Source organism: Lissotriton helveticus, chromosome 11, assembly GCF_964261635.1.
Source record: "Lissotriton helveticus chromosome 11, aLisHel1.1, whole genome shotgun sequence".
Lineage (NCBI taxonomy): Eukaryota > Metazoa > Chordata > Amphibia > Caudata > Salamandridae > Lissotriton > Lissotriton helveticus.
This window is the reverse complement of record NC_136072.1, coordinates 366,979,099-366,993,048: the sequence shown is the minus strand read 5'-3', so window position 1 is coordinate 366,993,048 and position 13,950 is coordinate 366,979,099. Positions and strand designations below refer to the sequence as shown.

General features: G+C 47.5%; 1 long non-coding RNA gene across 2 annotated transcripts in view; it reads right to left on the bottom strand.

Annotated features, from left to right (window-relative positions):
* LOC144791140 (uncharacterized) overlaps window positions 1-13,950 on the bottom strand; it is a 125,812-nt gene that overhangs the window by 78,403 nt on the left and 33,459 nt on the right. The window contains exons 2-3 of one of the 2 annotated variants that reach the window (XR_013602310.1): window positions 12,123-12,242; window positions 2,295-2,388 (exon numbers count right to left, since the gene is read on the bottom strand). This is a non-coding gene — a long non-coding RNA (uncharacterized LOC144791140). Of the gene's footprint in view, window positions 1-1,915; window positions 2,389-12,122; window positions 12,243-13,950 lie in introns of those variants that run through there. The other variant, XR_013602309.1, reaches the window with a different exon arrangement.

The window sequence follows — 13,950 nt, the reverse complement described above, 5'->3', positions numbered from 1 at the left end:
TCGACGTCGGACGTCGCCCGGTTGACGCCGGCGGAGGGGATTTCGATGACGGAACTGGATCCTTCGACGTCGTCGACGTACCTGGTCTTCTCTTCGACGGCGAGCCCGCCGTCGACGGTAGTTTAGATGATGAATGATCCACCGGTGGTTCTTTTCTCAGCGCCCAGCCCGACGCTGAAGGTGAAGGGTGTGAAGACTTCTTTCTGGAAGATGTATGAGTCTTCTTGGAGCCCTTCTTCACCGGAGATCTTCCTCTTGATGACCTATGAGCTAGGCCATAAATGCGAATCCTCTCCCTGTCCTTTAGAGTTCTTCCTGACAGGTGTTCACAATGAGGACAGGTGCCTGGATCATGATCTTCAGGCAGACACAGGATACAGACGTCGTGGTTGTCTGATTTGGCCTTCTTGTTGCCACAAGAAGGACATTTGTCAAAGAGTGAAGGCATTCTCAGGAGAAAATGTTCACCAAACCGACTGAAAAAGACAGTATCTTACTTGACTAGATGTTAAATGTCAAGTAAGAACAAAAAATTGTTAAAAGTGAAGAGCTTTTCTGTCAAAAAACAGAAAAAGTAGTGGAGCTGTGTAACCAGGGTCCTTCTCTGAAGGAGCCGGAAAGAACAACTGACCTAACTGTCACCCCTGAGGCATGATGGGATACTGGGGGTCATGGGTGCCTTAAAGGCACGGTGTCAGTTTATTGCTATGCAGCTACAGGTTAGCTTTTCAGTCTTTTTAGACTGTGGGATTGCAATGCAGCCTGGGAGCTTTCTATGCTTCCAGTGAGTTATGAGAATTGCTACTGCTTTCTGAGCATTAAAACAGTTTCTGAAACAAACCTTGTGTTGTTTTTCTCATGTTTATAATGCTTATAACTCATGTATGGTGGAAATTCTTTACAGCATATTTCAGCTCTGTTTTTATTTGGCTGCTATTGCATGTTTTTATATATATATATATGTGTATATATTATATATGAGTGTATATATATATATGTGGGGCACATATAATATAGTGTTTCCGGGGTCCCGCACATGGGCGGGAATATTCTAATGCTTATGACTATTGATGAGGATCCCCTGGAAGAGAACTATGATGCCTCTGGTGGTGTTTATGTAGTATTTCAGAATTCTCATGCAAATTTATATAGTAGAATATTTGGAGTGCAGGTGGGTGGGAACAGAAAGAGGCCTGTGATACATTTTTATTCAAAATCTGTCATCATATATACTAAGTGCACTGTTTTGATGGCAGATTGCCTGTAAATGTCAAAAGCTTTTTGGGGAAAAAAAGGGTGGGAATATGTGGTGGCTTTTATATAGCGCTTACTACTCCTGACGAGGCATTGAAGCGCTTTACGGAGAGTAACACACTACCTGGCAGCCCAAAGGTAGTGGCCAGTCTATTAGCTATTGCGGTTAGTTTTGCATGCTCATTCAGCTCATGCACATCAGTTTCTTTGTGGTACATTAATGACACAGATGTGATCATTAGAGGGGACTTTAGGTGAAGCAATTGCACTTGTTTCCAAAAAGAGCTTAAGATAGATAAGCATGAGATTTAGAGTAACTTGTATACAGAAGAGGCAGAAAGAATGAAGAAGGGAAACAGTAGTGTACTTAAAAAAATTGGGGATAGAAACAAGTAAATGTTTGATCGCATGGCAATTTGTCATGTAGGATTTTAAGGAATATAGCAGGAGGAGAATGTTTTAATGTAATTTGTGGATGTAAACCTGTTGAAACACTTTTAACCCTGTTGAAACACTTTTAAATTCTGCTCCTAATAAATGCAGCTTACAAAATCTTTCTACGAGGAGACACAGGTTCTTCCAACAATGAAAAGGAAACCCAGTGCTTGTTGAGATCTCTTTACCGTCAAGCAGTGTGACAAATAAGCACATCCTGTTAGTAGTAAATAAACTTTATTCGGTTGTAAATACCCATACAAGTGTGCACAAACCAAAATACAATAGTACAACCACATCATACAAATAAGCACATTCTGTTACCTGTAATTACAACGAGAACACCCCAGAGAGACCCCTTCTATAAACCTACTACAGCAGTATATTTAATACTGTAAAGAATTGTTACGGTTTATACAAATCATAGGAATCATACATAACTACACATATAATATGAAACATATGTTATGTAAACATCCATCAACTTAAAACAATCTAACAGGGCAATAGATAAACACATTGCAGCATTCATTTGTATATTCAGTCCATGTTCAGAAGGTATTACCCACTGCGCCATCTGAAGAGCCAATCCAGAGAACACTCACCATGCCCAGCAGAATGGATGTGTCTGAGGTGACCTTCATCTTTCAGCATCCACACTGCCTCGTTGTGTTGTTACTACTGGGATGTGAGTGCAGACTGCCATGAGAGAAATGGGAAAGAGGGACTCGCCCGCAATGATCATGACCAAGGGAGAGACAACATAGAATAATGATCAGCAAAGTCATCAGAGAAAGCATGCACAGTTTGAATGATTCTGAGCAGGTTAAAGGTGTTTGGGAGGCAAAAGGCCTGACGGGTGTAGGGCATCAACCAAACAGAACTTGGGATACAACGGGAGAGAGCACAGCAGCAGAGTTCAGTTCCTTGTCTTAATAGTCAAGGTGATTTATGGGCTTTTCAGTGGGTGGGAACTCATTGCTGGTATGTTGGCATCAGCCTCCTCACGGCATTAAAGATATATGCAGTTGACAAACATATTTGTAACCATAGTTCTTGAGTTTCAGCCTTCAGGTATAAGCGCTACCAGTGTAGGATAGCTCTAGGCACGTGTGCCGTGCTAGTTCATTCACTTTAAGAGAGCGGTCTGGTTTTCGTGGATGATCAAGATGCCACATTCAAGTCTCTCTGGAAAAGCCCCATTCCCCCAACACACCCACTAATGCATCCAATGGCTCGCCAACCAACCACAGATACCGCAATACCAGTCATCCCACTGCATACGGTAGATGCAGTTCCAAAAAGCATTTGGACCCACAGGCCTCAAGTTTTTCCATCGAGTATTTTGTGAATTGTGGCAATCAAAACATATTCGGAGGACTGGTGTCCACATGCTAATAGTGTGCAGTTGTTGGCTGGTGTGAAGAGACTATGGATACAAAATAAGTGGCTGCTTTCATCTTTAGACTGATATTACTATGTTCATCATGTTTGGATGGGGGAGGGGTTACTTTATATGACATTTGTAAAGTGCACAGCTGTTAAATTGAGCATCTTAGTGCTACTGGAACACACTCATTTAAGAACCATTGCAGACAGGCGATGGGCCTCTAAAACAAAGGAGTTTAAGACCATGAAAAAGTGAAATGGTGCATGGTGAACTTAATGAATAGGGGCAGTACATATCAAAGCGTTCCAAAGTCCAATCCCAACAAGCAACAATGACAGTGGTGGTGGGGTCAATGGGCAAAGCAACAATAAAAAGACAGGGAAAGGGGGTGGGTGAATGTGCAAGCAAGGATGGCAGAAATGGGCGTGGGGATGGGGACAGTAAGACAGAGAAGAGGTGGGAAGGAGGGAAAAGGATAAGCACGGCAAAAACATTTTTTTTTTAAATCACCTCAGTCACGGTGCAAGTAGCGGAGAGAGACATTAATTAAGAGGGATCAATCTGTGCTTAGTTTATGTGCCAGAGAAGAAACAGGAAGTGACTCCTGGCCTGTGCTGTCCAATTAGGAAGCAGCAAAGGAATGGTAAACAATAGGTGGAATCCAAGCCCTTTTTTATTAAACAATAGTGTCTCACAAGTGAGATCACATGTGCTAGCACATGCTCCTTACCCATGCTCGGCCCTAGAAAAGTGGAAGTTACATCAGATCGACCAGCAAAGCGAAATGCACAACCCCCCAATGATTGTTGAATGCCTTCAAGGAATGTATGGCCTTTCAGACAAACTGCCTTATTTATAGGGGTGGGATAACTCCCTTAATATCGTGGAGCACAATCACATGGAATTACCCAAAAATTCCTCAAGATTATGCGGAATTACGCAAGAAAAGTAATTCTGGGTTGAGCGCTATTTCATAACTCAAAAACGCCCTCTTGCGTCCAAAATGGATGCAAGGATGCAGCTAAATGTAACAGAATAGCTAAAATATATTCTTGGGGTAGGATCTTTCCCCAACATAAATCCTGGCATTTTTTGCTGTTTCGTTTAGCTAAAAATTCTCCCTTGTCTCCAAAATGGAGGCGGGAATGCATTTTTTGCGCTAAGAAATAGAGCTAAATACAGCAGAACAAGATTAGCCGGCTCCTGCTCATGCTCGCCAAATGTGCTCTAGCTGTAAGATTCTTCCTCCAAATTATGCAAGCAGGAGTAATTGGTAATTATTGGTAATTCTGCACCAAAGAGTAATGCAGAATTTCTAAAATTACTCCGATTACTCTGGCACTATTGAAATTCCACCAAAGCCTACTTATTTAGAGTTTGGTGGAAAGGTTACTCCATCACCACATAGCAAATGTCCCATCAGCCTTTTAATAAGTGCTATAGGATACAGTTCACTTGAAATGAAGATTATCTATCGTGTTTGTGACGTATCTCATCCACCAAAGTCTAAATCAGCCCTAAAATAATTTCAATGCGAGAGTCTACCATAATTATTCAAAGCTTCTGCCTTGAATCATTGAAGCAACACAATTAAGTATTCCCAGTGTAAATGTGCTTGAACACACTATGAGCCTGTTTTTTTCTTTTTGGCCCATAGGACTTTGCATCTTGGGGCTTGGAATTTCACTTTTTCCCTTTCTCTATAAATATTATCTAGTTCCCGCTTGGTGGTGCTATCTGGTAGGCAGTGCTCTGTACAGATGTTAACGCTACAGGGAATTTACCTTTTTGATAATACATGTGATATATGTTGTTCAACTTGGCCTTTTCGGCAGGGACATCCACAGACCTTTTGCCTTCCTCCTACTTTTTGCTAAATTCGTATTTATTGGCCTTAGGACTTTACGCACTTTACGACTGCTAACCAGTGCTAAAGGGCATGTGCTCTCTGCTTAAAACATGGTAACATTGGCTTATACTCTATTGGCATATTTAATTTACTTATATGTCCCTAGTAAAGTGCACTATATGTACCCAGGGCCTGTATATTAAATGCTACGAGTGCGTCTGCAGCACTGATTGTGCCACCCTTTAAACATGTCTTGGGCATGCAAGTGCAGAGCCTGTGTGTGCAATTTAAACAGCCCTTTAGACCTGGCCAAATAAACCTTTTGCTAAGACCAAAACTTTCCATTTTATACATTGCTTCTTGCTGGGGTAGCCGATCTCGACCTGGTGGAGACGGGGAGGGAGCTCTGAACCGGATGCGGTGCAGACCTTGGCTCCCGGGACCAGTGTGAGGTGGTGACGACGCTAAGAGGCCTGGCAGCTTGGAGGCGCCCGCGGCCCGGGTGTAGAAGGAGCTGACCGGAGCAGACGCCAGCCAGAAGTTGTCGAGAGCTGCTGCATGACCAGGGTGATTTTGCTTCTTGCCTCTGTGCTCCCCGGGGAAGTACCTGGGAGGCGCACACGGAGATACATAGCCCCCGGGACTTAGAGGAGGGATCGCCTAAAAGCTGCACAGCCGAATCCTCTTCGGGCGTTGAGGTACGGAAGTGGGACGGGAGCGGAGCGACGCCCTCCATTTTGCTGACAGGACTGAGGATCCTGCACCCCGTGCTGCAGGGGGTTGAACGCCCCTGGGCGGCTCATGCAGAGAACAATAGCCCCTGTGAACTGAGGTGAGGATCGCTTGAGAGCTAAGTCGCCTTCCTCGGCGGTGAGGTAACAAGGCGGCTGATAGCCGGAGGTGGACGCCCACCCTCTTTGGGCCCGCGGTCGTCTGAGCAGTCCCTGAAATTTTACGTGCGGATCCGGTAAGCGCATGACTCCGCGAGGCCTGCGGGGGGAGGAGTCTGCAGATGCGCGCCCTGAGGGGCCCCCCCCCATTGTTTTGCGCTCGCTGCCCACCCCTTCTGAGGGTTAACAGGGCGAAGGGGAAGGAGAGTGCTTTGTTTAGGGCTACTACAGGGCTTGAGAGCTGGCAGCCTTATACCCCGCATTTGCAAGAGCACTGGCCAGTGGGCCCTGGCCTGCGGAGGATACAGGTGAAGGCCTGGTCCCCTGTGACAGTGCATTCCAGCTCTGGAGGGACCCCTCCTCCTTGCAATCTCTATTACCCCCTATGGCAGTGTGAAGGCAGACACAGGGGGCTCCTAGTGGACTTGCTGCTGGTGATATACATGAGCGCAGACAATTTTGCTCCCCCTGACAGAGCTAGTTGATGCGCCCCTGGGCCATAGAGGCCACAGATCGGGGCTGAAGTTTGGATTTTGGCGCTCTTCGGCCGCTGCCTTTGGGCCCTGCATAACTGGTGAGGTTGTGCTGCCTCTATTCGCTCTCTCCTGCTCCTAATTCTTTGAACAAGATCGTACCTAATCCTCCTGGATCCCTTAGTGCAAGTGTCAAAGGTGTAAAAGGACTGAGACACAGGGGCCAATACTCTTGCTACAGCCCCCACTTGCCACTCACCTCCTGACGGCAGTGGATCTTGGTCATTGGGGCTTCCACAATTCCGGAGAGACAGGAGGGTGCAGGGGGACTTTGGAGCGCTTTGCCACCGAGGGGCTGAGGATGGCCACTGATAACGGACCAGATACGACACTCCAGGTGATAGGAGGTAACGCGTAGACATGGGGGGCATATAACCAAGCATCCAAGTCGGCGCCTCACGCTACGTGGGAGTGGGATATCATGTGACACAACCTTGCCCAACATCGCTCGCTGACATGCCCGCCGCTGGCGCCAAAAAAGACAGGACAGTAAAAGAGATGTTGATGAAGCATTCTGGAACAGGTGGCCTTACAAGTGATGCGCATTGCGAGGAAGGACCTGTGGAGGCGACTGATGGCAAGGACAGTCCAGCGACCAAGGCTTTCATGACTGAGCTGTTTAACTCTCTCAAAGAGGACGTCCAAGAAATGAAAATCCAGCTCTCCGCGGACTTAAGGGAGATCAGACGTGACATAGAAGAGGTGGGGGACTGCGTTGCTACCTTGGAGGAGCATGACATCAGTTGAGACGAAGAAATCCACATGATGCAACAAGAACTGATTTGTCTTCAGGAGCAACACACAGACTTACAGGCACTGGCCGAAGATCTCGAAAACTGCTCTTGACAGAACAATGTAAGGATCCAAGGAGTTCCCTGGCAAGCGGAGGGAGATGATCTTCGAGCTTATGTCCCGGCCCTTTTTCAGCATGTTCTAGGTGGTGACGCTTCCAAAGGCATTCAGATGGATAGGGTGCAACAGGTAGGACTACCGAAAGGGAACAAGGCCCCACCACCGGATATCGCTGTGTGCGCGCATGATTTTTAGTTGAAGGAGAAAATTATTTGCAAAGCACGGGATAGCCAGCCCCCCCACTTTCAAGCCCATGCACCTACTTTACTCCCTAGATTTGGCAGCATCTACACTGGTCAAGAGACGAGGATTTCGAGCCGTCGCCACCCACTTATAGGAGCAAGGCATCAACCTACTCCTGGGGCCATCCCTTCCGGATCATTTTCAAATACCAGGGTTGACTATGGCAACTCCGTTTGCTGAAAGAGGCACAAGTGGTGCTGGGCCTTACAGACAACTCAACTACAAATCCGTCCGACGAACCTCCTGGAACCTCCTCCCAGAAAACAGCACAGTGGCAACTGGTAGGGAAGTCATCTTCCAAGCTTAAACCAGGCCCTGCAACGATAGCTAGAGAAAGGGAGGCGGTGCTTACCTCCCTGTCCGGGTTGCCAGATCGCCCGGTCACCCCCTGAAACACTTACTTATCAGTAGCCAAGATGGACCACCTGAGGCGGAGCTGGGGGGACCCCAGGTATGGTGCAGACTCCGAATGAGGGACTCTATCGTGCCGATGCATATCGACATCAGTTCAGTCTTGAAGGTCTACCACTACACCACGTCCCCTTGGTATTTCCCACTACTGACAAACTCTTGTCATTCCTTATGCTCCCTGTTTTGAGGCTTGAAGGGTTTAATCTGTTTTTGGGATTGTTATTTTTTTCTTTTTATGTTTTCCGCACCAGTCAAAAAGCTTCCTAACATCCGCTCCCCATTGCTGCAACAGACACGGCTTGGATGGGTGGGGGCAGGGAGAAAGAAACATAACTTGCACTGCACGTCTCTTCCAATCCCACACAATGGGTAGAGTCCTAAAGGTGGTGGTAAGCCTCAATGTCCGAGGGTTGAACAATCCGGTTAGGAGATCAGCAATCCTCTCCCTCTTAGAAAATTCAGGGGGGGATCTCTGCCTATTGCAGGAAACGCATCTGCTCTCGAGGGACTGTATGCGCATGCGAACACAACGCTTCCCGCAGCAGTTTTGGTCCTCTGGCCAAGCCAAGAAAAATGGGGTAGCAAATTTGATCAGGGCTAATTTCCCGGGTAAAGTAGTGCCTACTCCAGCGGGCCGTCTTTTGGCATTCAGAATACACTGGGAAAAGTCCTATATCACTATAGCCTCCATATACACTCCAAACACACAGCAAGAATCATTTACTCTTAAAGCTTTAGCAGAGGTGCTGGCGTCCCCCGATGCAGCAGTCTTGGTGGGCGGGGATTTTAATTTGGTAATGGACACGGGGCTGGATTGGTCCGCACAGAGGTCGGCCCAAGTGGGAGCCTTCTCCACGGGAGGGCTGAGTTGGCTTGCGGATAACGGTCTCCTAGATGTATGGCGTATACACCACCCAGGAGAAAAAGATTACACCTATTATTCTGCAGCTCATAAATCGTAAGCACGGTTGGATCACTTTCTTTCCACTAGGTCCCTAATATCCCGCCTCGCAGACTCTGCCATAGAACCTAGATCCCTCTCTCACCATGCCCTTATCTCGGTTACCATACAGGGGAACCAGGCCCCTGTCAATCCCCTCAGTGGCGCCTGAGGGAATGCCTGCTACAGTCCCCTGAGAAGGTGGCCTCGATAAAATCCAGACTGATAGAATAACTTCAGGTCAACGATGTGACGTCCTTAGCAGCAGTCTGGGAGGCACTGAAACTAGTAATGAGAGGGGAACTTATCGCAATCTCTGCGGCAGAGAACAAGGTTCGCCGGGATAAGCGGCAAAATCTGGAACGCGGAGTGGGGGAGATGGAAACCATTCATAAACAAACGGGAGCTCCGAGGGTGTGGCGTTGATTGGAGAAAAAGAGACTAATGCTAAAACAGCTTTACCTCGATAGGGCTGAATACGCGGTCTCCGCTTGCGACATAAATTTTACCTCAGTGGTGATAAATGTGGTACGCTCCTGCCACAACCACTTCGGGTTAAGATGTCGGCATCCTCGATTGCAGCGATCAAATGCACCGGGGGAGAGGAGGTCACTGCCGACTCTCATATCGTGGAGGTGTTTCGGTATTTCTACAACTCTCTCTATACAGGGCAGGGCCCCCGGTGCAAGACCCTTATTCCCTTTTGGAGACTTGTACGCTCCCCACCTTACCGTCGGCTACAGCCAAACAGTTAGACCAGCCAATTTAAATAGAAGAAACCATTTCTGCCATTGCGCGCCCGAAGGTGGAGAAAGCTCCGGGTCCCGGTGACTGCTCTGCCTTGTTCTACAAGACTTTTTGCCCAGAGATAGCGCCATTCTTGACTAAGCTTTTTAATTCATTCTTAGAGGCAGGCTCGGTGGCTGACTCTATGTCAGAGGTGGCCATTTCGGTCATCCTAAAGCCTTCCAAAGACCCCACTGAATGTGGGCCTTACTGACCCATATTACTGCTAAACATCGACGCGAAAATCTTCGCTAGCGTTTTGGCGTCACGCCTAACTCCATTGATGGCAGGTCAGATCGACCCCGATCAGGCCGGCTTTATCCCTACTAAGCGGGGGTGGGGGGACAATACCACGCGCCTCTTTCATCTAATGGACACTGTTCAGAGGTCACGCAAACAAGCTCTGTTTTTATCAATAGATGCCGAGAAGGCTTTTGACAGGGCCTATCTATTTGATACTTTACGCTACTTTGGGTTTGGCAAAAAATGTATAGGATGGATCAAATGCATTTACCAACAGCCGAAAGATTTTATCTGTGTCAATGGTGTCACCTCCACTACCTTCCCGATCTCGCGAGGGACAAGGCAGGGGTGCCCTCTATCCCCCTGTTGTTTGCTCTGTATATGGAGCCTTTCACGCAATGCCTGAGGAATGATCCTCAGATAGAGGGAATCAAATTCGGAAAGGACATTCATAAAGTCAGCTTATATGCTGATGACGTGATACTATTGCTTACGAAGCCTCAGACTACTGTGCCAGCATTAGTCACTGATTTACATTGCTTTGGCGAGGTCTCAGGCTTTAAAGTCAACTTCAATAAATCCCAAATACTTAATCTCTCGATCCCACCTCAATTTCCATTTCAATGGACGCAACATGAGATCTCCTATCTGGGAATTCGACTGGACCCAACTATAGCCAGAACGGTTACCTTCAACTACACGACCCTTCTCGATCAAACCACAAAAGCCCTTGACAGCTGGGCACCACTGGCATGGTTCGGTAGGATTGCGGCAGTCAAAATGACGGTCCTCATTCGTATTCTCTATGTATTTCAAACACTTGACATGGCGCCTCCTCCTAAAGCGCTGAGTCAACTGCAGACACTAATTAATATATTTGTGTGTGGGGGGGAGCCTCGCTTACCGATGACCCAATCGACGCTGCCTAAAAGTAAGGGAGGGACAGGTCTTCCTTTGGTCTACTGCTATTTTCAGGCTTCATGCCTCAGATACATTGTTGAATGGAATCGACTCCTCTCTGAAAAGCATTAGAACTTCATGGATCAATCGGTGGCTGGAGTTAACATCTAGCGGGAGATTTGGCTCCCTTGTAAGCACAGAGCATCGGGTCTATATTCCTCCCCAGTGATGTCTTCCACCATGAAGGTTTGGGATACAGTTGCAGTCAAGGCTGGTGGACCACCTTTCCTTCACCAATGACTCAGATTGTTGAGAACCCGGAGTTCCCCCCAGGGCGCGACTCTGCAATTTTCCACAGGTGCAGGGAGGCGGGCTGAAAAAGGATTGGCTCCCTATTAGATACGAAGGGACTTATCCCCTTTGCACAACTACACCGGGACTATGACCTCTGTCCCTCTGATGAATTCCCATACCAACAACTGAAGCACTGGGTTACCCATCCCTCCTGCCAAGAAGGAGCTTCACATCCGCTTTTGCCGTTTGAGAAATGGCTTGTATGCAAAACAGGGGATCGCCGACTCATTTCTGAACCGTACTCAATGCTTGCTCCCGACAATGTGGGGAGGCGTACGAAAGGGCAGTTAAGGTGGGAGACGGAATTGGGGAGGACGCTATCTGACAAAGAGTGGGTTGACTTACACTTTCGGGCACACCACACAGCGCATAATACAGCAGGCATGGAATCCGCCTACAAGCTGCTATCGTACTGGTACTTTACGCCAGCACGAATCCACAGTTGGGATAGGAACAAATCAGAGCTATGTTGGAGGGAATGTGGGATGCCTGGTACTCTAGTGCACCTGTTATGGCATTGCCCCATATTGCAGCGTTATTGGGCTGAGGTGCTGGAAAATATTGATGAGGCCTTTAATACATCTCTCCCTCGATTCCCAGCGTACACTCTTATGGGGCTCAGTGGGGGGCAGACAGATTGCTTTAGTCTTCTTAGTGGCCTGGCTAGTGATTCTAGCACACTGGGAATGCTGAATGCACCTGAATTAAATGCGTGGCTGCAGAAATTATGGCTGGCCATGGAACGACTGTCCCTGGTTATCGACCACAAGGGAGAGACATATGCAGAGTTATGGGCCTCTTTTCTACACTTGCTTTCTAAGGAACTGATGGAGATCACCTGTCCCAAATTCTTACAAACCCTTCACCTCTTGCCACGAGACAATACTTAAATCACTGTAACAGTTAAGACCATGTGTTGAGGGGCAGGTTCCCTTTTTGTTACTTTGCTTTTGGCAGGAGGGAGGTAGATGACTGGTGTGAAAGGGTAGTAGACTGCACCACCCGGGCGGTTTACTGCTTGGCCTCTTTGTCCCACACTCACCTGCTTTCCTTCGCTAAGCCCCTTCTTCGTGCTGTTCCTGCAATCCTCAGTTCTCCGCTTCAGGCTACAACTGCTCCCCAATCCTGTCCTGACCTGGCGACCACTCCAGCATCAGATTTCCTTGAAGAAGAAAAAAACAACAAAAGAAACAATCTGACATCAGGTATTTTTGCTAAAAAAACTTTCACGTTTTTTGTGCTCTGAGCTCAGTAGCGGAGATTCTAAGAAACAATATGACCCTTTGATTTCTGAAGCATGCAATAGACTCTTGCACTGGCAGGGCTTTGACAAGAATAAACCTTCCTGGTATTAAAACTTGTGGTGCCCTGTAAGATTACAAGTTGGGTGGATTCCGGCTTAACACATGAAGTACAACTGAGACACCTAGTCGCATGATAAGTGGATGCCCAGAGATTTCTTGCGCTGCACATGGGATGCTACAGGATAATTGTGTTGACATCCGTCACAATTCATTAGGAATCCATGCTTTAACTACATGATGACACAAGCCTTCTGACTGGAAAGACAGAGAGCTACTAGATATCTGTTGGGGTATGAATAAAGGACATACAAATACGTTTTTATGATTCTGTTTAATAACTATATTGTGAGCTAAAACACCGTTTTTGCAATTTACAGATACTCCTCTGATCAGGTGTTCGCACAAGATGGGTGCCAGGCCTTTTTGAGACCCCACTGTAGCTGCCAAGGAGGAGCAGCACAGCATCTTTGTTTGCCTTTCTCAATCCCAACCCCCTTTCCCCTTGTGGCGTGCGACCAATACAGTGCCATTTCCTGCCACTGAAGGTAGACCATAGGATGAATAAAGGAATCTAGCGTCACCCTATTGGAACCACCTAGGACTCAGGTGAGTGGCTCGTAACAGTCCTGTCTCCACAAAAAGGTCCTAATGACTCGGCATTGTCACTTCAGCCAGCTTGGAGCCAGTGCAGGGGACGAAGGGAATTCCATGCATTTTAAATACACTGTCTAGAAGCTTCTCCCACCTCCCAGAACCAGGGCACTGATGTATAAAAGAAAGACGTCAGACACCACCACTTCAGTACACTTGTGGAACTTCTAGGAAGAAGGGTTGCTGTGCTGCTGAAAGCACTACCACTCTACTGGACTGCTACTCAGAAGAAACCTTGCTGTGCAGCCTGATGCCCTCTTGCTTGGGGAGGAAGAACTGGACCTGCAACTCATCTTCAACCCAGGACCCCCAGAGTGACTCTAAGAACTAGTCTGCTGGCCTCCTGATAAGAGTCTCAGGGTCATAACAGGTTCCCCACTGGTCCTGTATCCATCTTCAACAAGTTCCTGACCCCCAAGAGGTGGCCCTGAGGACCTAGGCCCTTGAAGTGGCTCAGTGGGCGTAAAACAACTTTTGGGCACTTCGCAACTGCAAACAGGCTCATTTCCACCAGAACCACGCCACTCACACCAAAATACAGCGTGATCCACTGCCAGTCCATCTCTTTACACAGCAACATCACCACTTGCTGGGATCGCCAGAGCGAAGCACCAGCCAGCCGGTCTATGATGCCCGGCCTGCTCTTCACGCCATGCTGACAGCCTGCAGCGGCGCTCTCCTTGCTCCTCATGAATGGGACTCTTGGCACAAAAACTGAGAAGGTAAACCCTCAGCTGGACTAATCTGGGACTGTGTTTCGCCTGCGCTCCATTGCAGTCTGCCTGAACTTTTGACTTTGACCCAGTCTAGCTTGACCAGATAGCTCAGTCTAGCTTGACCAGATAGCTGCGGTTGGTACTTTTTGTTTCTAGATGCTATTTTACAGCAACTGTTCAAAAATTCATAGATCTGGTT